The 27,910-nt window shown below is 39.9% G+C and overlaps 1 long non-coding RNA gene across 1 annotated transcript; it reads right to left on the bottom strand.

Annotated features, from left to right (window-relative positions):
• Window positions 1-129: 129 nt before the first annotated feature.
• LOC134480258 (uncharacterized) lies at window positions 130-25,769 on the bottom strand. Its single transcript, XR_010054640.1, has 2 exons — window positions 25,587-25,769; window positions 130-336 (listed from the first exon to the last, which is right to left on the bottom strand). It is a non-coding gene; the product is annotated as an uncharacterized LOC134480258 (long non-coding RNA).
• Between the last annotated feature and the right edge of the window lie 2,141 nt (window positions 25,770-27,910).

The following is a 27,910-nucleotide window of genomic DNA, read 5'->3' as shown; positions in this document are numbered from 1 at the left end:
ACCAAGAAAACAAAATAGGGCTTTAATAAAGAAAAGTTGACTATTTCTCCAGCTGGCCCAGTATAGACTTTAGCTTTCTATGTATACTGGGAAATCAAGCTCTAGGAAAGATAAGGACAATCACACCTCTGCCAAAAATTAATATAGATTTTAATGGTATACTAAACTCATAGTTTTATACACATTGGCGATGGAATGGCTTCCACTGTTATTTCAAATCTGTGTACACAGGAGGGGAAACTTGTCTGCTGTGAATCTTCTGCTGTTCAATGCCCTGCTGGATTCTTTGGCTGCTAGTACCATTGTTCCATGAGTAGATGATGACCTCGGCAGGAACTGAAAACCAACAGGGATAAACTACATTAAAACATAAGGTGCTTCAACATTGTGTTCCAAAGGACATGTGTGCTGTAAAAGGTCAGCAAACGGAGCCACGCCTCTGCTGAACCTTCTGAAAGGCTGGTGGGAACGTCACAGACGGGGCAGAGGTTAGAATGCTGCAGGATACAGAATACAATTTATCCTGAGCTAACATTATCCCTACAGGGGACAATTCTACCCATATCTATATCTGAACTAATATCCTTGTTACTTAAAGGTAAAAACTTTTGAATGTATTCACTTAACAGCCCATTAGCTCCCACCAACCAAAAAGCCAAGGGATTTGTCACCGAGCATCTGAGACTCATAGCGAAGATTTCCTCATTTTGCTTTCACCTACCTACATGATGTTCCCCATCAGTTTATCTGAAAAGTACCTTAACTTATGGCTTTATATTTTTCTGTCTCTATGAAAATTTCACCAAACTGTTATCATGCTGGAAATGGACTTAATGTGGGTTCGTTTAAAATGTGTTCCCTGCCATGGGTCACTTCTGACTCCAGGACAAACTCTTATTCCCTTTGAGGTGAGAGCTGTTCTTTTATATCTACAGTGCATATTATTTTAAGAAAACAGCCCACTCCAGAAATTGCTAATTTAAAATAAAATCCTCTATGCTTTGTAAAGCACCTGGTCTGCCATATTAAAGAGAGAAACTTCCCATTCAGCTGAAGGTTCACTGAGTACCTATCATAGGCAGGTTTGGGTGACAACAGGACAAAAAAAGAAGGAAGGATGGTGGAAGGACACTGCAAAAAATACCACAGTCTTTTTGAAAAACTTTAATTGAGAATCCAGGCATCAGACACCCCTCAGTTACATACACAAAACATAGGACATTTAGAAATGACCCTGAAATCTATCCTGGTAAGTTGTCAACCTATGGTGCCAAGTAGCCAGTGAGTAGCTATATGGTGCTCTTCTAGAAAGCACTTTCACTGAAACGCAAAAAGTTTAATACCCTCAACTAGGTCTGATAGACACCATAAGTTAGAGTGGGTTTCATAGCAAGTTCTCAGCAAAGACAAGAAGCAGAAGCAATTCCCCAAAGGAAGTCCTCTCACACGGGGAAGTTAAATAAACCAGACTCAAGTTCCCGGAACAGAATATGTATGAGCATGTCTAATAATAGATCAACCCTCACGTGTGATCTTAGAAACTGGGAAAGTGTTTCCCCATTAAAGAGTTTTAATATTATAAAATGCATACATTAGGAAATTAACCACTAATCATCATTTTTAATTTCTTCTTAAAAGAGTGAGATTATTAACGGGAGTGTGCTGAGAGCATTATATAAACTTCTAGAGAAAATACTACCCTATATGACCCACAAAGAAGAGTTGGATGAAGAGAATACACTTACACAAAATGGGGAGCCATCTTCAGAATCATAGAGGTGTGATAGGACACCTGAGAAGTCCAGGGGTCGCATCAGCTGGTATACAGAAAGGAAGCTGAGTCCAGTTCTGCACAGGTGGGGCAGAGGATCAGGGGACTTCTTGGGTTCTACCCCCAAGATAAAACAGCCGTCACAAACCTCAAAGACAGTTGCAGGTTTGGGAGAGACAATGCTTTCTCTGTGGCTGCCTCAGCATTAGAGGGAATCCTATCCCGCTCCTGTATGACAGAGAAGGGGCCAGACACTATCTTGAGACAGAGCCGTTTGTTTGAAATTAAGCTATCTTGAGGGCCTGATTGTAGAAAACAACTGTAAGCAATGAGCATAAATATGTGATCTGCCAAGCCCCAGAGAGACAGCCTCAGAAGGCGGCTATGGAGAGCAGGAAGGCCACACGCTGACAAGATAAAAGTGAAGTGTACAAAGACAGGCAGCTATCCCAGCGCTTCCTGTTCCTGTGATTAAAACCTGACCATTAGAAACTTGGGAAAGAGTCTATTTGATTTATACTTCCAAGTCACATCTAATCACTGAAGAAAGTCAGGGCAGAAACCAAACAGAGAAACACAGCTTGATAGCTTACTCCCTGGCTCACTTTAACGGTGCAGGCTCACCTGCTTAGGAATGGTACCACCCATAATGGACTGGGACCTTCTACATCAAGACACTCCTTCACAGACACCACCACAGGCAGTGTGATCTGGGAAATTCGTTACTTGAGACTCCTTTAGATAACTCTATATTAAGCTGATGTTGAAGATAATTAAGACAGTAGCCCTGCCCTTGGTGACTGGTGGGATCTGAGAGTAGATAATATAAAACATCAAAGAAGGCATAGATAATTTATTCAAGAATATTACAGCAGAAAATCTCAAATGTAAATAAAGAAATGGATGTCCAAATACAAGGCATTTAGAATCTAAAATGGACATGGCCCAAGAAAAGCATCCCTGTGACACAATCTAATCAAGATGTCAGGAGTAAACAAAGGAAAATACTGAAAGATATAAGAAGGAACTAGTTTACATACATGGGCAAACACATCAAACCTCTCATTAGCAATCCTAAAAAATAAGAAACCATGTTGTGATATACCCTGAAGGTAAATAGATAACAACTAGGAGTCTTACAGCCACTTGAGCTAGCATTTAAAATTGACAGAGAAATGAGAACGTTTTGAAACAAACATCAAGTTAGCAATACAGGAGATTCTTAAAAGAATAATCTACATATAGGAGGAAGACAGTCTCAGTCATGAGAACACTGGAAAGTGTAAATTTCATGAGAAGAATAAACTAACAAAGGAAACCTAGGAAGAATTCATTATGGCCAACACATGAGTAAACTCATGGTACCAAAAGGAGAGACAGAAAAGAACAAGCAACAATCTAATTAATGAGGAGAAATGATAAAAACAATAGGAATTAATAACCATCTTGATAAAATATTTAAATGTGAATGACCTTAAATAACCACAAACCAGCTAAATATATTTAAAAAACTAGATCCAACAGTCTCTTGCCTTTAAGAAACACATCTCACTAGTAAAGACATCTAAAGACTGGTAGTCTAAGGTAGAAGTCAATCTATCATGTTTGTGGCAACTTAAAACTATGTGAGATATAAAACTATATGAGATATAACTATTCTCATACCTGATAAAGTATACTGAATTCCTAAATTAATCAAAAGAGATAAAGCTATTACATGTCAGTAAAGAAAGTCCATCAAAAAGATATATCAATTATAAATATATATGCACTGAATATTTGGGCTCTACATTTCATAAAACAAACACTAATGGGAACAAAAGGTCAGATAGATCCTTATATAACAGTAATAGGTGACTTTAGCATTTCACTTTTACCTTTAGCATATGTCATAAAAATTAAAATTCAAGGAGCAAAACACAGAGTTAAAATGCATTACATATCTAATGGGTCTAGCAAATATTATCCAACAAAAATGGAATATAAATTAAATCAGTAGCTCATGCACCTTAAAATAAATCACATTCTAGATTACAAAGCAAACCTTAATAAATACAAAAAATTGAAATATTTTCTCCTGTCTTATTATATCATGATGGAATAAAACTAGAGATCACTAGAAAGAGAAACTTCAGAAATTACACAAAGACTTAGAAACTGAACAATATCAATTGTAATAACCGGAGAGTCACTAAAGAAATCAGGAAAGAAATTTAAAACTTCATAGAATCAATGAAAATAAAAATACAACTTACTATACCTTTGAGACATAGATAAGCCAAAAGAGTAAAGTGTATACTCATATGAAAAATCCAGAAAGACCACAAGTACTTTATCCTAATGACACAACTCAAGGTTTCAGAAAAATGAGAGTAACTCAAACCTGAAAGCAACAGGTAGCAAGAGAAAACACCAATCAAAGTCGAAATTCATAAAATGGAGACAAAAGAATAACACTGATTCTTTGAAATTTATTTTATTTAATTATTTAATTTTTTAATTTTTTAATTTAATTTAATTTAATTTAATTATTTAATTATTTAATTAATAAAGTTACAAAGCCCTAACAAAAACTAATCAAAGAAAGAGAGAAGGCCCAAAATTAGAATAAAAGGAAAAAGGATACTATGTCTGTCTGTCTGTCTGTCTGTCTTTCTTTCTTTCTTTCTTTATTCCTTCCTTCCTTCCTTTTTTATTTCCATTACATCCAGCTCACTGCCCCACTTCCTGTTAACACCTCCCACCATACTTCCTCCATTCTCTTCTCCTCTGAGCAGGTGGGAGCACTCTGGGTATCCCCCCAGCCTGGTAATTCAAGTCCCTGTTAGGCTGGGTGCTTCCTTTCCCACTGAGGCCAGACAAGGCAGTGCAGTTAGAAGAACATACCCCACATACAGGTAACAGCTTTTGGGTTAGCCCCTGCCCCAATTGTTCAGTGGGGACCCACATGAAGACCAAGCTGCACATCTACATATGAAGGGAGAGGCCTAGGTCCAGCCCTTGTATATTCTTTGGTTGTTGGTTCAGTCTCTAAGAGCCCCAAGTGTTCAGGCTAGTTGATTCTGTTGGAGTTCTTATGGATTTCGTATCCCCCAAGGGACTGCAATCCTTCCTCCTATTCTTCCATAAGAGTCCCCAAGCTCCAACCACGCTAGGCTGTGAGTATCTGCATCAGTCTGAGTCAGCTGGTGGGTGGAGCCTCTCAAAGGTTAGAAATGCTAGACTCATGTCTGCAAGCAGAACAAAGTATCATTGATAGTGTCAGGGATTGGTGCTTGCCCATGGGATGGGTCACAAGTTGGGCAGGTTATTGGTTGGCCATTCCCTCAGTCTCTACTCTATTCCCAATCCCTGAGTTTCTTGTAGATAGGATAAGTTTTGGGTTTCCACCTTTTCCTGGAGATGTCATCTAACCCCAAATCCTCCCACTCCCTGTCAGTTGCAGATTTTCATTCATTCTCATGGCCAGGAGGCCATTCTACCTGCACCTCCCCATACTTGACCTTAAATCCCCTCCCAGTTCCCTCCCTCCATCTGTCTTCCATGACCATTTCATTCTGCCTTCCAAGTGAGACTGAAGCATCCTTGTTTGTGCCCTTCTTTCTGTCTAGCTTCCTTGGGTCTGTGGAGTGAAGCATGGGCATCCTGTATTGTATAATTAATATCCACTTATAAGGACATGCATGTATCATGAATGTCCTTTGGGACTGAGTTACCTCACTCAGGATGATATTCTCAAGGTCCATCCTTTTGCCTGCAAAATTCATGATGTCTTTGTTTTTCATAGCTGAATAGATGCTACGTACTTCAATGAAATACAGAGACTTAATTAAGATTAATTTAAAACATATCCAAGGCATTGGGAAACCTAGAAGAAAGGGATAAATTCCCAGGCACATGTAGCTTATCAAAACAAAATTAAGAGGTATAAACAACTTAAAGCAACAAGATTGAAATAATAATAACCTCCCCCAAGATAAAAACCCAAGAGTAGACCATTTCACTGCTACCTCTTTTAAGATTTAACTGCACTCGTGGCTCAGGTCCCCCAGGTTCTTGGTTCTTGGGTTTGCTCTCTAGTGATGACTCTTTCTCCATCTCTTTGCTGACTCCTCCCCCACTCCTAATTATTGGACTGGTCTAGTTCCTGTCCTTGGTCCTTTCCATTCATGGATCAATATCCACTCTATGGGTTCTAATACTACTTCCAGCTAGTCATTCCCGGTGTGCATGCCTCCCCACACTAAAGTACAGTTGCCTAGCCTACTCAATGCTATGATCTGTGTGTCTGCTTCAGCAACGACCTATGCTCTAGAAGAATGGTGGAAACTCCACTCTTGTTATTGTTATCATTTATGTCTCTCATTCTTGTTACCCAAGCCCATATTGTTAGTAAACCTTGCAGTTCAATGTTAGAGTACTTCCTTACCTCCTCCACTGCAGCCACTTTTCCTATTATACAGATGACCTTTTAACATGTCCTATAATTTACTTATTTGGCACGCCTATTATTTACATGACTGTCTATATCTTTAAGAATGCAAGCTCCATGTGGCAGAACTCTTGTTCATTTCATATATATCTTAAGCTCCTACAATAATGTCTGGCTCATGAAGGTATTCAGTAAACATTGTTCTTACTGATTTATTTGATAAGCGGATATTGAATATTTAAATTCACTAGGCATTGGACATATATGAATAAATCATGCCTCTCTCCTCATTGAGTTCATATTATAGAGAAGAAGAAGGGAAAATTAATAAGCAAACTAACAAATAAGACACTTTAAGGTGGAAATCAGTATCTGAGGGGTGACGTCGAAGCTTGGAGGGATGTTTTTAGATAGGACAGTCTAAGAAGTCTTCTTCTTCGATCTAACAGTGGGTGGAAATGTAGATGGCATTTCAGGAAAGGGAGTTAGATCCATAAAAGATCTAAGGCAGGGACGTGTTTAGTTATTTAAGGGAAGAAAGAAAATAGGAATGATGGAAGCTGCTCTGGAGGACAGAGAGGACAAATGTGGGTGAGTGGCCACAGCCAGATCATATGGCGTGTATGCTGTGGTAAAGTGCTTGAGTGCTACCCTGTGTATGACAATATGATTGATGGGAGATGTAGAGAATGGCCTAAGGAAGGAAAACAGAAAGGAAACTTGAGGGTCATTGAGAATATATAGTGATCGTCTGGAGGTGGCGTTGCATGCCTTTCATCCCAGCACTTGAGGGGCAGAGGCAGGCAGAGCTCCGAATTCAAGAACAGCCTAGTCTACAGAGTTACAGGACAGCTAAGGCTACACAGAGAAACCCTGTTTCAAGGGGAAAAATATTGAAAGATGACAGACTTTTACTTTTGGGAGCAATATGGTGGTTTAGACATTTAGAGGAAAGGCATGATCTATCTCAAGAAGAATTCCCAGTGGACAAATTATAATAAACATGCAGTTAAGTACAATGATGGGCTTGCTTTTAAAAAGAAAAATCACTGAGACCAAAATAATTAATCGAGACTTGAAATCAGAACACTAAAGAAAGTTAGAAGTCAGGATTATCCTGAAGACGGAAGTCAGAGCAGAATATGATAGTTACAGGAGGTGCCGGCATTCACCAAGTGAAAGCCAGGCCACAGGTCAGCACAAAGTGGCTGTAGTGAGATCAGAACCCTATGGAACAAGGAGACCTTCAGTGAGGCCAGGGAATTGTGACCCTGGCCCTCCCTAGCAGGAGAGCCAGGGAAGAAGAACCACTTGTGTGTCCCAATAGGGCTAATCACAGAACAGACTCAATCCGACTGTTAGAGCCTGCCAGGGATAAATATCAGTCTCCCTAAAGTTCCTAACAAAAGGCTTTCAAATGAATCTATTTGCTACAGAGCTGGGAGATCCACAAGAACAAACAGTAAAGAGCATAAAGTAAAAACTAAAAAAATAAAATAAAATAAAATAAATCGAAAGACAGATCCATTTAGAAATATTTAAAGAAATTTTGTAAAATGACAAAATAGAGTAGAATCAACCTAAAGACAACACTTACAGACCATTATAGAGTTCGGAGTCTTGGTGAGGATATTCATTTTGATGCTATAGTTGGATACTTAAAGGTTGATCATATACAAAAAGGAAATTTAATTTATAGCGTCACAGAAAATATTAGAAAAAGAAGAAATTAAACTCAGTGAAGAAAAGCCAAATTTAGGTGGAATATGAGAAGAATTTAAAAATAGAATAAGAATATTTAATAGTAACATAACAAGGTAGTAAGATATTAACAATGAATCAAAGCATTGAAACCAAATGGTGGTGGTGTCGAGCTCTCTCAGTGTTCACAAAAGAAACACCCATGTGCACAGAAAACAAAATATGAAAAATAAACACAGATAGAAAGTTAATCTGTTCAGATTCCAACCAAAGAAACAATAACCATATCGCTACCAAATTACACAGTCCTGAAAGCAGCACATCTTAGAATATTTGTAACATACTGTAAAGGAGAAGGAATCCTTCATTTATTTGTTTATTTGTTTGTTTCTTCATGCATTTATTTATTAGTTTTATATGAGTACACTGTAGCTGTCTTCAGACACACCAGAAGAGGGCATCAAATCCCATTACAGATGGTTGTGAGCCACCTTGTGATTTCTGGGAACTGAACTCAAGACCTCTGGAAGGGCAGTGCTCTTAACTACTGAGCCATGTCTCCAGCCTGGAGAGGGAATTCTAAAGTTCATTAGCAAATGAAATAACTTTGAAATACAGAGAACTGCAAGAATAATTACTAAATTCTTCATTTGGTTGGAAGATTTATTCACCTAAGTAATTAAAAAAACTTAGTAAACATATTGTTTTTACTTTAAAAATCACACACACACACATACCACACACTCACACACCACAAAACATCACACACACTCACACACCACACACACATCACACACACCACACACACCCAGACACACCAGACAAACACCACACACTCACACACCACACACACACACAGATACACACACACACACACCACACAAACATCACACACACACCACACACACACACGATCACACACACACATGATCACATACACACAGACACACACACACACACACCACACAAACATCACACACACACCACACAAACATCACACACACCACACAAACATCACACACACACCACACACACACACGATCACACACACATGATCACATACACACAGACACAAACAGATACACACACACCACACAAACATCACACACACCACACAAACATCACACACACACCACACACACACACGATCACACACACACACACAATCACACACACACATGATCACAGACACACAGACACACACAGATACACACACACACACACACACACACACACACTTAATTTGCTGTGATTAGAGAACAGGGTTTGATAGGGATTGTTTTTTGTGCTGCCCCAAGACAAGTGAATTCCCACATACACCGGGTTTTGTTGTAGAAACCTTGCTCCCCCAAATTAATTGGTCAATAAAAGGCCAAAGCATGTGATTGGACAGTAAATAGAGGTAGGCAGGTTTTCAGTTACCTTTGCTGTGAGTAACAGATAGAGAGGAAAGGAGAAGATAGAGAAGAGGAAGGAGGAAGCAGCCATAAGAGGAGACAGACCATGAGCGCATGCCCAGGAGAAACAGTAAGAAACGAGTGTGGGGTGTAAGTCAGAATAGCTCCAAAAACCTGCCCAATCTAGGTGTACAGCATGTAAATAAATACCTGGATTCTGTTTCTTTTATGCATGCTAGCTAGAATTTATCATTCCTTTGTCTTGTCTCAAACACAAAGCATTTATAGAAACAGATCAAATGTTGACCACAAATCACCATTGACTTTCAAAGCATCTGCAGCCACTAAAGTACAATTTAGTTTAAACAATAACAAAAGAGGGTACAATTCTTTAAAAATTATGCCTTCACACTTAAACAGACTTTCTGAACTGCTCAAAGAAAGTCAAGTATATACTGTAAAATACAATTAAATGAACTGCATAGCCAACTTTAAAGTTTATAAGAGAAAACTAGAAATGACGAAATTTAATATTACACAAATTTAATATCACAAGCATCTGAATTAAAAGTACTTTTTTAAATTAAGAGAATAAACAGTTGTAGGAAAAGTTTAATATAAATTTATCATTAGGAATTAAGCTTATGGTCTGTAATGTGCACTGTGGGTAAGCGCTCCTGTTGCCAAACCAGAAGACGTAAGTTTCTATCCACGGTGCCCATGTGATATAAAGAAAGAACTGATTCTGTAAGCCGTCCTCTGACCTCCACATGTGAGCCCACACATACACATAATAAATAAGTAAATAAAATATAATTATACACTAATCAATAATGGTAAGTGAAATACAATAAAAAGGACAATAAGAAGGCTTGTTAAAACTAGTAAAACAGATAAATCTGTGAAAAGATTGGTCAAAAAGAGTACAGCCAATCAACACTACATGTGGAAATGAAGTTATAAAGTCATATGCAGAAAATAAATAGAAATACCCTGAACAACATTAAGCCAATAATTTAAAACTTAAATGAAATGAAAAAATTTCATTAAGTACACAAGACTTTATAGCCCAACTATTATACAGAGACTTCGAAACAGGAGACATTTCTCAACTCATTTGTCTGAAAGTGTCATAGCCACAGTATTGACATCATGCAATATGCTCAAAGAAAAGAAAATACAAGCCAGTCCCACTCAAAAATACAGACTCGAACCCCTGAACAAAATGCTAACAAACTGAATCCAGATTTTTAGTTTTTAATGTGGCATATCTTGAACAAGTCAGATGCATCCCAGTAATAACAACCTAGAAAATACTCTTATAATTCATCACAATAAAGAAATAAAAGATCTTTAAAAGTATATAATCGGCTTAATAGATGGTAAAGATTTCATGAAAAATTAAAATCTCCTCATAATGAAAATTAATAACAAACTAGACAATGGTAGTAATATTATTAGGTAGAAAAAGTGCCCACTGAAGATCAAAAACAACAAACAGCATATAAAATATTAGAAGTATTGTCTTTAAAATCAGAAAAAAAGTATTTTATGATGGTTATAACAAGGAAGAAAATATTAAGTTGTTTTTTAATTTAATGAAGGATACAAGCTTAGAAATCAAGAAAAGAAGCTACAATAGCTAGCATGTGATGATTTTTTTAAATACAGGAAACTCGAGGAACTATACAAACAAATTTCTTTGTTTTTTTACTGTATCAATTGACCCATAAAAATTGTACATATTTATAGGATACCGTGTTTTTCATGATACATGTGTACTATGTGTAATGATCAAATCAGGGTAATTAGCACTGCCAGCGTCTTAAACATTTATCATTTCTTACAAATTATTTTTAAAGCAAGATTTAATCAAGCTAAAACCTTAATATCCAAAAGCTAATTACATTTGTATAAGCAAGCAACAAACATAAAATGCAATTTTTGAAGGCCATATATATATGTATATATATATATGAAATATTAACAAATGAAACATATATCTTATGTTTTATTGAAAGTAATGTAATACAAAAGAGTCGATAGAAATGTGGATAAAATAAAACAATGTAATTATCACAGTTGGGGCTGAAACCATCACCCTATTCTTTATATATTTGTATGCTTGAAAAAATTCACAATAAAAAGACTTTTAAGGGGTGGGGATTTAGCTCAGTGGTAGAGCGCTTGCCTATCAAACACAAGGCCCTGGGTTCGGTCCCCAGCTCCAAAAAAAAGAAAAAGAAAAAAAAAAGACTTTTAAGATAAAGCTACCACTACAAATATTTAAAAAATATATGAGTTAAATTTTTTATACCCTGGAATGAGAAGAATTTTTATAAATGTGCAAATCTGAAACAACCGGGAAATACCGTGATGACAAACACCAAGGTCAAACCGTGAAGGAAGCTGCTGAGCCCAGCATGGGCCTGGTGGGGACAGAATAACAGGGTTCCTGCCCCTGAGACAAGGCCCCAGTGTGAGCCTCCACTGGCTTTGATGGCTGCTCTGGGTGCAGGACTTGTTCCTGTCATGATGTACACATTTTATGGACCCACTGGCAGTGGAGGACTCTCCTTCCGAGGAATGCCCTCCCTGTTAACATTGATGACTCTGTGACAATAAGAAACAACGCAAGTCCAGGAGTTGAGGATGTGGCTATGTTTCAGCAAAATGGTAAATGCTGGGACCTTCAGGACAGTCCTTAAGGCTGCAGGGGAAAGCTCTAAATACATGAATTAAAAAATATCTCATTTCTCAACTATGCAAAAAATAAGGCTGTGATATGAATTTTATGAGGGGCTTCACGAATCTAAAGAAACAAAAGCAGCTGCACTGTGAGCCAACTTGTTAGAAAATTACTAAGGAAGGAGTTAAAGAGATTAGGGAGTGGGGATCACAGGAGATCGCAGCCAGCTAAGTTTTGTTTGTTTGTTTGTTTGTTTGTTTGTTTGTTTATGCTTACAAAGACAGATTCCGGAGTTCAAGGTCAGCCTGGGACACAGCAAGTCCACCAAGTCCAGGCCCAGGTATGGTGGAAATGGTAATTTCAGGGCAGGGTCCCACTCAACTAGGTTATCGTCTGTGCTTAATAAAGGCAGACGGATCTTTGAATTACTTTGCAGTGTAAAGTGGGGGCGGGGGGGAATGTGTGTTTGTTGTCTCCTAAGAATCAAAGGGCTGGGGTCTTAGGATACTGAGTCATAAGATACTCAAAAGGAAAACCTGGAGTAAATGACTGGATTGACATGTAAAATAAAAGACTGGACCTGTATTTTGTAGATGAGCTGACCAGGGAAAATTTTAGGATAAAAGCGAAGACTGCTTGGAAGATACGCACAAGCAAGCAGGACGTGGACAGAGAGATCTCTTAGAATAGCAAGCGAGTTGAACACAGACAAATCTCCAGAGAGAGAGAGAGAGCACTATATAGAGAGAAGCAGACTGGAAAAGCTGTATCAAACAGAACACAGGTCATCAGCTTAGACCCACGATTTGAGCTCGAGCCGTTCTTTTCACTGCTCCCAGACAGACAAACCTCTCAGAGCCGGTCTCAAGCTGAGACTAGTTCTTGGCAGGAAGCATTAGAACTCATGGCAAAAAAGGGACGGATCTACCAGAAGAGCTCCCAGCGTGGAAGCAGACAGTAATATAGTCTGAACATAAAAACAAACACAGGCACAAACACAGAAACAAACACAGGCACAAACACAGAAAACACAAACAAACACAGGCACAAACACAGAAAACATAGAAACAAAAGTGCCCAGTTTTACTCACAGTAAAAGCCGTGAAAGCATTTGCCCCGCAGATCCAAACCTCTGAGAAAAGCCCGGATCCTGATAAGAAGATCTGAGAATAGATATTTTAAATACTTTCCTACAGTTCTGAAAAAAGTACTTAAGTATGGTTTCAATGGGATCGGAGAGGCAAAGGAAGGCCTGGCGGAGCTCACTACAGGAGGATGGACGGTTGTGGTGGCAATCGGAAACTGGAGAAGACCCACAGCTAGTGACCTCACATTCAAAAGTCTCCACAACCTCCCAAAACAGCCAACCCAGGCTGGAGGCAGACATTCAAGCAACGATCCTGAGGGAGGACAATATGGCTGACTCATATCACAACACAGGACTATGGGAAAAACAGCAGTCTCTCGGAGAGTGGTGGGAACTCACAAACCTGGATCCCCAATGAAAACAGATTTAGCAATATTTTGCAAAAGTTCACAAGTCTCCGTGATTTAGCAGAGAACTCTGGTTGAGTACAGATTGTATGGCTCGAAGTTACTCATTGTGGCGGTGCCCCGCGTAACAAGCTTGTAAAATAACCCAAATACACGGGGCCTGGGTAAACCACAACAGACAGATGCAGTTCAATAAAATTAAACCAGGTCAAAAAACAACCCACATTACTGGGGGCCTGGCTAAACCATGACAGAGCTACATAGCACAATAACATTAATCTGAGTAAAAAATTAATCTGTAAAAATAAATAGGTCTAAATATTGTCATATAATTATCTCCAAATATTATTCCTAAACAAATAAAAAAGCAATATACAGACATCTATGATCTATTGGATGTAATTTCTAAATCTTTACTGCTTTTTTACAAACTGTAACACCAATGTGCGAAAGAGGAGAGGGTGAATGAAATTTATATAGGTTAGAGTCTTGAAAGAAACAACCAATTGAAAAAGTTTCCGTTAAATGACAAGTGAGGTAGGACAAGGGAAGAACAGAAGTAGACACTGAGCTTCAGAGAATGAATCGTGTCACCAGCTTGACTTTGCAATCCTGGAAATTAAAAAAAAAAAAAAAAAAACAAGAGGAGGAAAAAGAAAGGAAGAAGAACAAAAGAAAGAAAGAGGAGAGGGAGGAGGGGAGGGAAGAGAAGAGGAAGAGAAAAATGAAGCCCAAGGGAAAGAATAATGATTGTTAAGAATTAAAACAGCAGTAGAGGCGGCTTCATTCCTGTGCTTACGCCTCCTCAGCACCAGGAGGCAGCACTTGAAACAGGAGTGTGAGAATACAGTCAATATAAGGAAGGACTGTTCTTGGGCAAAGAAACCCCCCAATTACAACCCAATCCCTAAGTCAGGTAAGACACAGTCCACGGATGGTCATCTTACAGTGATAAACTTGACTTTCAGTTTGAGTGGGCTAATCAGGAATGCATTATGGGATTTAAACTATGTCACAGCTATGAACAGCTAGCACAGGATACAGCTATAGCAATTATTTAAGCAACAATGCTATAGCTTAGACAATGACCTCAATGACTTCGCAGTCTGTAAGTCCACATTTAAAAGTTGTTTCCTGGGATTCGAAAGATGACTCTGCTTAAGAACAATTGTTGCTCTTGCAGAGGACCCCAGTTCAACTCCCAGCACCCACATAGTCTCTCACAACCATCCATAACTCCAGTTCTAGAGGATCCAGTGGGTGCCTGTAGATGGATTTACATGCAGACAAAACATTCATAAACATAAAATAAAATTAATCTTAAATTTTAACTGTTTTGTTTGTTGGAGTAAAATGTTAGGGTGATTCATAATTTTTCCAGAGAACTACCTAAATTTTCATGAGTCCCTTCAAGAAAATTCCTGTATTTCAAAGATTCCTTCTCTGCTGTTGATCTTGCAGAAGAAAATGCATGACTATATTTGAAACTTGTTAACATCTTTGGTAGCTCAGTGGGAAAGCTCACCATTCTAAGCATGGCAGTGTTGGAACTGTAACCTAACGTTTTCTTAACGTCTAAACATGTGCATGCATGTACATAAAGACAAGCTGGTAGGCAAGGCCTGGGAGGGATGCTCGGGTCTTAGTTGTTACCACCAGCTAGCCATGTCTCATCTGTTCTAAGATGGACAAATCTCTTATTTAGAAAGTAGAGGTCTAGTGTATAGCTTTGTACTTAATTGTACTTTGTACCGAAATTGATTTTTTTTCAAAAATTATCATCTATTTTGTGAATTGTACTAGTCATCTTGTATCTGGCAAATTATAAACTCACATAAGTTATTACAGTTTATATTCTGATAGATGGCAAAAGTGTACAGATTTCTATATTTTAATGAGAAAATTTTTCTCTTTCATTTATCTGGCATTTTAAAAAACTTCTAAGAACTATTAAACAAATTCAGAAAAGTTGTAAGATATAAAATCAACACAAAAAAGTTTACATTGCTATATGCAAATGGCAAGTTATTGGAAATCACGAAATCATAAATAGTTATATGAAGATAAAGTAAAAAACAATCAGAAACAATCAGAAATGAAAACTATCTTATGGATACCACAAAACTCTGGTGAAAGAAACAGAAGCATTCATGCAACAGAACAATGAGTACTTTTCAAGTGCACACATCACTCAAAGAAATTTACAGATTCAATGCAAGTGCCATCAGAATATTAAGGTCAATTCACACAACTAGAAAATCACCTACACACAAACACACACATACACACACACACACACACACACACCGAACAGCCAAAGCCATCAAGCTGGTTTTTCCTTGAGACAGAAAGAAAAGAAAAGAGGAGAATTCCACCATCTGATTTCCATAGTGATCAAACAGTGTGACATAATTATCATAGAGAGACACATGAACCAACAGAGCAAATAGGAAGCTTCAGGTAAATCCACACATCTATAGCCAGTGGTTTACACAAGGTAAAGGAGAAAGAAGAGAGAAGAGTCTTTTCCAATACCCAGGAAAACTGAGAATTTAAATGTAGAATGAAGTTAAACCAGTACCTCTCAAGAGTTACAAATATTCACCTATCAAAGACCTAAGTGCAACACTTGAATCTACAAAAGAGCTTGAAGGGAACACACGAGAGAGAGAGAGAGAGAGAGAGAGAGAGAGAGAGAGAGAGAGAGAGAGAGGACTTTAGTGCTTTGGAATGTGCAAAGACTTCTTTGGAAACACAGGAAACCAAAGCAGAAACAGTGGAATGGAATTACTCCAAGTAGAAATGCTTTTGAACAACGTAAAGGAATCAAAGCAGATAAGCAACCTATAGAATGGAAGAAAATGTTTGCCAACTATACATTCAACAACAGTTCATTACAAAGTATGTATGGCACTCCTAAGAGGCAAAGCCAAAATGACAGCAAGTAAATAAGCTCTCAAATCATCCAGTTATGTGGGAAATAAGTCCACATATGAAATTGTTTTCTTTAATTTTTTAACATTTGGTGTGTGTGTGTGTGTGTGTGTGTGTGTGTGTGTGTGTGTGTGTGTGTGTGTGTGTTCTGTAAGTACCACTGTGTGTCATGTGAGGAACAGCATGTTTGAGACAGTTCTTCCTTTGCCAATGCAGAGTCTGGGGCTAGAACTCAGGTGATCAGACTCAGCAGCAAATGCCTTTACCCAGAATGGAGCCTCGCCAGCCCTAGGGCATGTCTCAAGAGAAAGTCATAGAAATGACCAAGCTTGAAATAAATACTTAGTATCACTGACCATGAGGGAAATACTTAATGAGATATTAGCTCACAGCTGTTAGAATAGCTATTGACAAAAAGACAGAGGATGACAAGAACTAGCTGGTGCGTAGAGAAAAGGGAAGCCACCCACAGTGTTAGTGAAGGCACACATTGGAATCAGGGAGAGCCATATGAGGAGGTCCTTAAGAAGTAACAAGTAAAGTTGCTTTAGGATCTAGTAATCTCGCTGTGTTACATGCAAAAGAGAAGAGGTTGGTATGATTTTTAAAAGACACGTATGTGTGATCCTACATGTATTTCAGCAGTATTATAAGAAGGGAAAATGTCAGCTGATAAAAATGCGGTACTCATATGCAACAAAATACTTTATTTAGCCCCAACAAAAATGGAAGCCTGTTCTTTGCTACAGCATGGAGAGACCCAGAGATGACTATGTTAAGTGAAATTAGCCAGGTTTCCAGAGAGTATAGCACACAATCTTATTGGTTTGTAGATCCTAACAAAATTGGTGCTTTAGAGCTTGAGAACAGAATGGAGCTACTGGAATCTAGGAACAGAAAAAGGTGGAAGGGATGGGGAAAGGCGGATTGGCAAGTAATAAGTGACAGCAAGACACACTGAGACCACAATTACTAAAAATGTACCATATATTTCAATAACCCAGAGGAAAGAATTTGGAAAATATCAAAGAATAATACTTGGGAAGATAAAGGTGTTGAACATGATTTAAACAGAAACAAGTTTGTGCATGCACATATCAAACCATCATGAGGTCTCGTTAATAGTAAAAACATATGCCTTCATATGTCAGTTAAAGTTGCTTTTTAATGTAGCTAAAGTGATGAAAATTGAAGTAAGACATAGATAAGGGTCATTCAAAGTAAAGAACGGAGATAGAGGGAGGAAGATAAGGGAAGGAAAATGAAGGTAAGCACCCCAGGAGAAGGTCCTGGGTTGCAACTTTTAAAAAATAGTTCATTGGTTATTTTATTTATTTACATTTCAAATGTTATCCTCCTTCCCGGTTTCCCTTCCAAAAAACCCCTATCCAATCCCCCTCCCCCCTGCTTCTATAAGGTTTTCCCCCACCCACCCATCCATGCCCACCTTACCACCCTAGCATTCCTCTATGCTGAGGAAAGGAGCCTCCACAGGGCCAAGGGCTTCCCCTCCCACTGATGCTGGATAAAGGCCATTCCTTGCTACATATACAGCTGGAGCCATGGGTCCTTCCATGGGTACTCTTTGGTTGGCGGTTTAGTCCCTGGGAGCTCTGGGGCATCTGGTTGGTTGATATTGTTGTTCTTCCTATGGAGTTGCAAACCCCTTCAGCTCCTTCAGTCCTTCCCCTGACTCCCTGTGCTCAGTCCGATAGTTGGCTGCAAGCATCCTCATCTCTATCAGTCAGACAGAGCCTCTCAGGAGACATCCATATCAGTAAGCAAGCACTTCTTGGCATCAGCAATAGTGACTGGGTTTGGTGTCAGTAGATGGGATGGATCCCCTGGTGGGGCAGTATCTAGATGGCCTTTCCTTCAGTCTTTGCTCTACTCTTTGTCCTTGTATTGCCTTTAGACAGGAGAAATTCTGGATTAAAATTTTGGGAAGGGTGGGTGGCCCCATTCCTCAACTGGGACCATGCCTAACCTCTGGGTAAGGTCTCAACAGGTTCTCTCTCCCCTTTGTTGAATATTTCAGTTAATCTCATCCCCATTGGGTCCTGAGAGCCTCCTGCTTTCCTGGCATCTGGGACTTTCTATTGGCTATCCCCAGTTCCCCACCCCCATTGCTGCACACCTTGGTTCAATTTCCTGACCCTCTGTACATCTCCCCCGTCTTCTCCCACACCTGATCCTCACCCTTCTTTTTTCCTCTTCCCCTTCTCTCTTCCTCCCAAATCCCACCCACCCTTGATTATTTTTCTCCCTTCTAAGTAGGACTGAAGCATCCACACTTTGGTCTTCCTTCTTCTTGAGCTTCCTATGGTTTACAAGTTGTCTCATGGGTATTCTAAACTTTTGGGTTAACATCCACTTATCAGTGATTGCATACCATGTGTGTTCCTTTGTGACTGTGTTACCTTACTCAGGATGATATTTTCTAGTTCCATCCATTTGCCTGCAAATTTCATGAAGTCATTGCTTTTAATGGCTGAGTAGTACTCCATTGTGTGGATGCACCACATTTTCTGTATCCATTCCTCTGTTGAAGGGCATCTGGGTTCTTTCCAGCTTCTGGCTATTATAAATAAGGCTGCTATGAACATAGTGGAGCACGTGTCTGTGTCTTTGTTATATGTTGGAGCAACTTTTGGGTATATTTCCAGGAGAGGTATAACTGGGTCCTCATATAACTATGTCCAACTTTCTGAGGAACCACCAGACTGATCTCCAGACTGGTTGTACCAGCTTGCAATCCCACCACATCCTCAACACATCTGCTGTCACCTGAGTTTTTGATCTTAGTCACTCTGACTGGTGTGAGGTGGAATCTCAGGGCCATTTTGATCTGCGTTTCCCTGATGACTAAAGATGTTGAACATTTCTTTAGGTGCTTCTCGGCCATTCCCTCCACTCTGCTAGATCCTGTGTGCTTAAGACAGTAGCCTCTCACAGAAGTAAAGAACAGAGGGAGAATTAGTTTCTGAAGTGTGCCTCCCAAGGGCTTTTTTGGCTTGTTTATTCCCCCAGGGTTCTCAACAAACTTCCTACCTCTTTTCAGGCCAGGAATACCTAGTGACGCCAGCCTAAGGACCCCTTCTCTCAATAATGTATTTAAACGCACAAAAGAGAAAAGTATAAGATTACAAAGGAGCCAGCTGCCCTGGAATACACTTCTACCCCCAGGCTACCCCGAGAGAGTAGCCCCCCACTCCTGGCAAGGTTGTAAGGATCACAAAGGTGATGGTTGGCCAGGGAGCAGACAGTCAACTGCTTCCCAGATAGAGGAATAGACTAATTCAGGAAAACTCGATTGAGAAGTGAAGTGGCTGATTGTCTATTTCCCAATAAAGTACTGTAATCAAAAATACTCAGTGCTGTACTTGAACAGTGTTTCATTTATCAAATGTTGCCAGAGCATCCAATCCATTCCTTAATTTCTGTTTACTCTTTCATCCTCTCCCCCACGCACCCCTGATTCATTCCAACCTTTGATCTAAGTCTTAGATGTTGACAAAGGATTTGGCTTATCCTGCCTCGCTGCACAAGATTCCACCACCTCCCTATTAATGAAGCAAACAGTACTAGAAAGGGATCTAATGTAAGTAATTCTCCCTGTGAACAGTAACTGTGACATTAGCAGCTCTGTAGATTGCTTGATTGCATGCCTAATCACTCATGGTAATTCAGCCACTGGGCTTGATGTGGGGGCAATGCCTCTGGGCATGCCCAGCCTGACACCCGTCATAACTTACTGTCTCATAGAGCATACCTGACGACATAGAACTATGTGCTTTCACAGAATGAGGTCTATCGGCATCTCTTCGTTTGCTAGATTCTTAATAAAAGGCAAGGGTTTAAAATAGCTCCAGACTCCAGAGATGGAAATATCTTAGTGTCTACATTCTCCTCTCAATTAAAAATAACAAAATAAAACGAAAACCAAAACCACCTTTTTTCACCCCAAAGAACGTTGTGTTCCTTGTGTCATAAATATAAATATGATATAAAACCTTCCTCTTCCAGATGAATTGAATGCACTCATATTCTCTCTCTCTCTCTCTCTCTCTCTCTCTCTCTCTCCCTCTCCCTCTCCCTCTCCCTCTCTCTCTCTCTCTCCCTCTCTCTCTCTCCTTTACTTGGTTCCCCCCTTCTCCCTTTATATCTCAGAATAGAAAGAGAAATAAAAAATTTTAAATATCGGATCCTTCCTTTTGACTCTACTGCTAACACAATAAGCCAGCGCCGTAAACTGAATCACCAGAGTCTGCTGTTCCGACTGCTCTCTTTGCTGTATTACTTCATGGATATTAGAAGCCTTAGGGATATTGGAATATGAATAAAGATTTTTTTTAAATCAGCTGGGTTTTTTTTTCTTGGTTCTGTTTCTAAAAATAATGCAGTTTGCAAAAACAGAAGGTTTGGTTTATAACACAAACAAAATTGTTACATTCTGAATGGGTTGTAAGTACCTGATTCTTTGCCTTTTTACTCATCCCTGAAAAAAAAAAATCTGCAAATCCATTTGCTAACCAGCTGTACCTCTGCGCGAAACAGATAACAACCTGGGCAAGCCAGGGTTTGCTGTGAATCGGTGCTGATAGGCCCGAATCTCACGGCTTTTTTTAAATGCTAATGACAAGAAACATTTCCGAAGCCAAAACGCTCTTGTAGATCTGTCTTCCTCTATTATGACTGATATTTGCTTGTAAGTACATAGAACACTTGTTCCCTGTCCCTTATCTGTGGAGTTGCAGCATGCTGACCTACATACCACTCAGCACAATGCCATGCACAAACATCTTCTATATAATTTTTCATTTTCGACTTAAAAACAGTAGAGGCAAAATAGGATTGCTGCAAATCTAACAAAGAGATGGCATTATTTCCAAATAAAAATGTGCATTTTTCCAAAGAATTTATTTGTCTAGCAGCATGAAGTTCATACACAACATTGCTAGGGAAAGGGGTGTTGCATTGCGATTAGGAAGGAGACTGCGGGAGAAAAACAAAACCCATCTTTTCCACTACCGAAGAATAATTAAATAAACTTGGTTTTTGCTACGATTAAAAACCTGGTGTTTTGAAATCATGTTTCTGCAGTGTCAGAGAAAGAGGCAGATACGGAAATGCTGAATACCTACAGTAACAAAGGGCTTCGGTGAGAAAGTGCCGCCCGTGGGAACGGAAGGGACATCTACCGTCACATCACCTGTATCAGAATGCTCTGAGCCGCAGTATATTCTTGTCTTTCTTGCTATTCCATCCGCCAATTGGTCGGTCCTGTCTACAGACGAGATACTGGGATTTGCACCAGACTTGCTCATAACAGCACCTCAGACCTCCAGTTCATGCTTATCGGGTGACCTGGCCTTCTTAGTGCCCAGCAAGACCATTGTAATTGCAAATACAGCCAAGTCACTTGAAAAAGAAGACTGAATTTCTAGAATGGGGGCACAAACAGACCAGGGGAGGCACCAGCAAGGGCAAAGGGCAAATAGGGTGGCTGGCCAGATTGAAAACTCCTCATTAACTTGGAAGACAGCTGGAAGGCTGCAGTCTTCCTTCACTCTACAAACCAGGGGCGAGGGTGCACCTCGGTTTAATTTTTAATGATCTGCTGTCTTTGTGTTTCAGATCTGATGTGACCAAAAAAAGAAAGGAAGAAAGAGAGAAAGAGAGAAAGAGAAAGAGAAAGAGAGAAAGAGAGAAAGAGAGAAAGAGAGAAAGAGAGAAAGAGAGAAAGAGAGAAAGAGAGAAAGAGAGAAAGAGAGAAAGAAAGAAAGAAAGAAAGAAAGAAAGAAAGAAAGAAAGAAAGAAAGAAAGAAAGAAAGGAAGAAAGAAAATCTCTAAGTAGGAAAAGAAATGGCTTGGATAGTTGTCCAAATGACTTTGTTCCTTGTACTTTAAGGAACTTATTTTGTTGCTTAATTGTTTTGAGGGGTCTCTCCCGAGTAAGAAAGCTGCCACAGATACTGGCCCACCACCGCCAGAATGTCACAGTAAGGGTGGATTCTACTTCTGGAACCTTGTTTTATGGCTCTCTGAAAGCAACTCTTTACAGACCAACAAGAAGGGGCCCAGTCTTAGCTCTACCTCAGACCAGCTGTATGGCTTCCAGGCAAGTCTCCCTACTTCTCCAAACCTGGGGCCTGATCTGGGGCCTAGAGTATTTAAGTGACAAGTTTTCTCCTGAATGCAAAGTTCCACAGTGGCTCCCTTGTCCTTTGGTGGCACTTCCTGCCGTTTGGAAGATGTTCAAGGCCCTTCGAATATGTCTTTGGGCATCCCCACGCACAGGCTCAAGTGATGCCTCGATTCCTCACGTGTAGGTGTTGCTTTCTGCTGCCACTGGAACTCTGTAGGGCCCGCTTATTAATGGTCTCTGCTAATGCAACTTCCAGAAAGCATGCTGTCATTAGATTTTCTGCAGTTTCAACCCAGCAAATGCATACAATATGTGATAAAGTACTCTGAATAGATTTAGGAACGTAGCAAGTGTGGCTTTCATCTACATGAGCAACCTAAACCCATTTAAAGTTAACATCTGATTCTCCTATATTTATGTCATTCAGAAATACACTTCCAGTCCAGGAGAGTTCCCAAAGCTCAAGCAAACTATTAACTTTGGGTCAAAGCATAAACGTTACCAGTGCATGGTAGCCACAATTTGCTAGTTACTCTCAACATTTTTCCAAACATGACCCTAGCCTTTTCTTTACTTTTTTTATTCCTCTGAGATTTTATAAACCAATTCTCTGCATCTTTCATTGTTTAATCTTAAACCAAGGGAAAGACTGGTGGCTTTATGAAGTTGCAGTACCTAGTAAATAGTATCAAATTAACATTATAAGCTTCATAGACTAAGCAATCTGCACTTTGAGCTACTTTTTAAATGTTGAACTAAAAATACGAGTCAAACATCCTGTCCTTTCTTGGAAGTTTTATTTATGAAATGTACCCAAATGAAGATTCTGCTTCTTTCTCATCGTGGTTGCTTTTAACTAAACAGCATACTATTTAATTCAGTTTGAGATTCCGCTAGGTGTCATCAGTAAAGTCATTTTTATACTTAGTATTGCTGCCCCGTAAAAGCCAAGAAGAAGACAGTAAGATGAGCTTACCTACACAGAACACACAGATTATGAAAGGCAAGCATAGGCTAAAATTTCTAAAGTAATATAGGAGAAGGTGAATTTTAAATGCTGTGCTCTGGTGGCTTCTTAGGCTTTCGCAGAGAGTTAGCCACCTGCACCTTATGTGTACACACACACACACACACACACACACACACACACACACAGGAGCACAGTTATATAGTTGATGACTAAAGATGACCTTAAGTGCATCATTAGGGGATGGTTTGTGAAAGGGATTCGAAGTTGAAAAAAACAGATGACTGATTTCTATCCAAATAGCATAATTTTTGCTAAGCTCAATAAAATTCATGAGAGAAATAAAATACTCATAAAGAAATCACACCAATTTCAGAAGTTCCTGTATCTGGCTTGTAGACTGGGTGAAACTGGTAAAATAATGTCAATAACATATTTCAGGTCTAATTTTTAAAACGAAAAGAAGAACTAAAAAAGTAATTCTTTTAATATCTCTTCATATCCTCTCTGGACAACTTGGGAATTGTCTTCTCACATTTTCTTTTGGAAGCTAAATATGAGAGTTACTGCATTTTACTTTGAAGATCCAACTAGTCCAGTTACTCCAATTACTTATGTAATTCCGTTTGACCAAGAAGTAGTAGAAAGGGGCTATGAAGGCCTGTCTGAGCCAGGTTTGGCAAACATGGCCTATGTGCCTTTAAAGAGGATGTGCTTTGGTCCAAAGCACAACTCCAGGTAAGCTCTGAACCCTGCTCATCCCACAGACAGACTCAGGAAGTTTTATCCTAGGGTCCATTCATCAATAACCAGATTGACCAGGCATCCAATTTGCTTTGGATATCACTATTCTCTATTGCTGCTCCAAAATAATTATTGACAGCTCTTTTTACACTTTCCAAAAGGCCCTGATGAGGGTTGATTCGTGACACCGGCTCCCTAACTACAACACAATCTGTGTCAGAACAAATCTGAACAAATCTGGTACCAGAACTGCCCAGTGATGCTGTAATGTCTTTCTAGGATTACTAACCTTCCACTTTTCTTTTATTTATTTATTTATTTATTTATTTATTTATTTATTTATTTATTTATTTTGCAGTGGATATAGTCTTTTAAAGTAAATGGGCTAAGTAGCTACTCTCTGACTCTTGAGTGAGGCCTGGAAAAACTGTGCTGCTCCTCCATTAGCATCCATTGGAATTTCTAAGACTTCCCAGACCAGTGAAGCTGCTGCCGACTTCCACAGAAAGACTTGTCTCTGCCACAAACTTCATGAGAACAGAAAAATTTATCTTCCTCAGCTGCCTCTCTCAGTGCTTGCTGCACTCAGCCTTGTTTGGAAGAAGCACTCAATAAATATTTGGTGGGATGCCTGGAGCAGCCAGTCAAAGCACCTGGATGGCTGGCCTAATGTTTCACTTTTCACCCAGCGATTTATCATCATGGATCTAAGGAAACCCAGAAAACAGACAAATGTCAGGTTCAGGCAGATTTGTAGAGAGAAGTGTTCAAGTGCTTAGGGAAGCAGGGAGCATCCAGTCTGCATTTTCCCCTTCTAGAAATTTCTCAATCTATCTTCATGTTCTTTTCTAAGGCAATTAATAGGTTATTTCTGCAAACCAGATAGTCTACAGGTAGGAGCCAGATCAGCCTCATCCAAAAAAAAAAAAAAAAAAAAAAAGAAGAAGAAGAAGAAAGGTCTATTAATAAAACAACAAAAGCAGTTGCTTCTGGGTGCTGAAGAAATGGCTAAGGGGAGTTTGGTGATCTTCCAGAGGACCCAAGTTTAGTTTCCAGGACCACACATTTTTCCAGAGGGAACTGACTATACCTGTAGTTCCAAGGGACCTAACACCGTCTTCTGGCATTCAGGGGCACACACATATATTCAGTATATTACCACACAGACACAGACTTAGACACACAAATAAAATTAATCATAATAGTCATTTCACATGCGCTTTAGAAAAACCACCAAGTGGTTGCAGAATGTACAGAGTTGTGGGGAGGGCACAATGGAGGAGTTTTAAACAACCCTCTGTTCACTTACCTTCTAAAAAGGAAAAAAAAAGGACTGAGATGTATCTATAATCTATTAGCAAGAACGACAGCATTTGAATAAATCCAACTCCAGTGAGCTAACGCTTGTTGTTAACATTTCCCATCTGTGACAGTTCACATCGTGACTTCAGCACAGCATACAATCTCTCCTCAGATCACCTCAGCAGTCTACATAAACCACGGTGCATGCCTCACAGAGGTGTCAATTCTGTGACATCATAGCTGCCATGCAACCTGCGTTGCCCTTAAGGGGCCCTTAAGACTATCTGGGTATCGTTGGAAGTCAATAAGAAAACAAAGTGGATCTCAAGCAGGACAGAAGCAGCCTAAGACCTGGGCCTCGGAACGGACCCCACAGCCTACACCTGTGCCTGGGAAATTCTGATTAGGGAGCACTGCTTTTTATGAAAGTCATTTCCACCAGAAGTATGGAACAAAGAGAGACTTTCATTTACAAAACAAAGTTTAATGGCGCTGTGTCTGTGGGGTTTTTATTTATGATGCACCTGGTGTTGTGTTTAACCATCTGTGGAACAGAGTCACCTGCGCCAACGCCTAAGCTCTTGTCCTCTATGTATGAACCAGCCCTGGCTCCCTTTGGCAATGTAGGCTTCTGTCTGTGAGCCCCAGGAGAGAGGAAGAGGCTGCCCGCCTTCAGGTCTGCCTCCTGCTTCTGCTCGCCCTGTTCTAAAGCGCTCCGTACGGTTTTGTACTCATAATTCAGCGCCACTCACCACCTCTACCCCCACCAGTGTCAAGCACACGCTCAAGTAGTCTGGGATATCGAATCTGGCTCAGACTCTTTCTGGTCACGGCAAGGCTGCTGGGTATCTTTTTTTTTCAAATTCTAAACTCATCCAGGATCATTTCCTTCCCCCTTTCTCTTCTAACCTGGGACTATACAACCTGAGCCCATAAGTGTGCTCTACTCTACCGGTCGTCCGGTTCGCCTGGTGGAGAACAGAAGCTGCACACAGGACTGGGAATCCAGAAACCTGGGTCCCAGGCTAGCCCAGCCATGTCCCAGCTGCCGTTTCTTTGAAAGCAGTGCTCACCTGCGCTCCTCAGCACAACTTGCGCCATCACCCAGCCCTGAGGGTCTCTGGACCGAGTCTAACCTCTCCTGTCATTTACTTGAATGTAGAGGCCTATTCCTGATGCAGAAAAGAAAATCCTGAGCTGCACAACCTACAAATCTCCATCTAAGCTGCAGTCTGTCTGCAGACCAAATACAATGTTCTCTTACGATTAGGTGCACTTGTTTAGAAAGCCAGCCCAACTAAAACACTCGGCAACAGATGCATGCGTAGTTCTCTGCTCAAGAGGAGATAGTACCATTATCTACACTACACTTCTGTTGTTAAGATGGGATCGGGGATGACCCACGGTCAATTTAAGTTCATAAAGTCTCGGGAACATGAAATCATAAGTGAGATTCACTTCTGATTAAATAGACTAGTGCTAAAAAGGAAAGCACGATCGTTTCTTTTTTTTCATATTTTGTAAATCCATCTCAATCTCTCATACCAGGAAGTCTGAAATTTAAAAATTAGAATACGGGCCTACAAGAGGACTCAGTGGATAAAGGTGTGGCTGCCAAGCCTAACAACCTGTGTTTGAACACGCATAGTGAGGACAAAACTTCTACACACGCGCGCGCACGCGCGTGCACACACACACACACACACACACACACACCTACGCACACACATCTCATCACAGCATGTGCATACACACTTCTACCCTAAAAGTATTAATTAAATAAATTAAATAAAATTAAATAAATGTAATAAAAAATAAAGTTGGAATTACAGGTGTGACCTTCTTCCTTACAATTTGAAGCTGCCTCTTCCTCAAGGCTACCTGGCTACAGCCTCAGCTCAGTCCGAGGCAGGGTTGACTTTACTAGGAGATGCTGAATTGCTGGGGTGTCCATGGAAGCCAGTTCACTAGGCAGTAAAGGATGCAGCTTACTATTCCTTGTATCTTTCTCCATCCTCAGGGAACCAGCTTCCAGGAGAGAAGCTTGCTGTGCTGCCTTAGCCCTTCACTCAGCATAGGCTGGACATTTCCTGCTTAGGTAGAAAGCAAGGCCTTGGTCTATGCACTGCAGGTTCTCTCCACATACGGTATCCTTTTCTTTGTCTCTGGAGCTGTTAGTTAGGCTCCAAGTATCCACAAAAACACACTTAGCTGAAGTGCGTAGGGCGGGAGATAGGGGTATGGGGGGAGGGGGCGGGGGCAGAGAGAGGTACACAGATGTATAGTTAGTTTTTATGTCCTGTAGGGATCCCCTTGAAACGTGTTTAAAAT

The sequence above is a fragment of the Rattus norvegicus genome, chromosome 9, assembly GCF_036323735.1.
Source record: "Rattus norvegicus strain BN/NHsdMcwi chromosome 9, GRCr8, whole genome shotgun sequence".
NCBI lineage: Eukaryota > Metazoa > Chordata > Mammalia > Rodentia > Muridae > Rattus > Rattus norvegicus.
The sequence above is the reverse complement of the archived record's forward strand: the minus strand, read 5'-3'. Positions and strand labels throughout refer to the sequence as shown.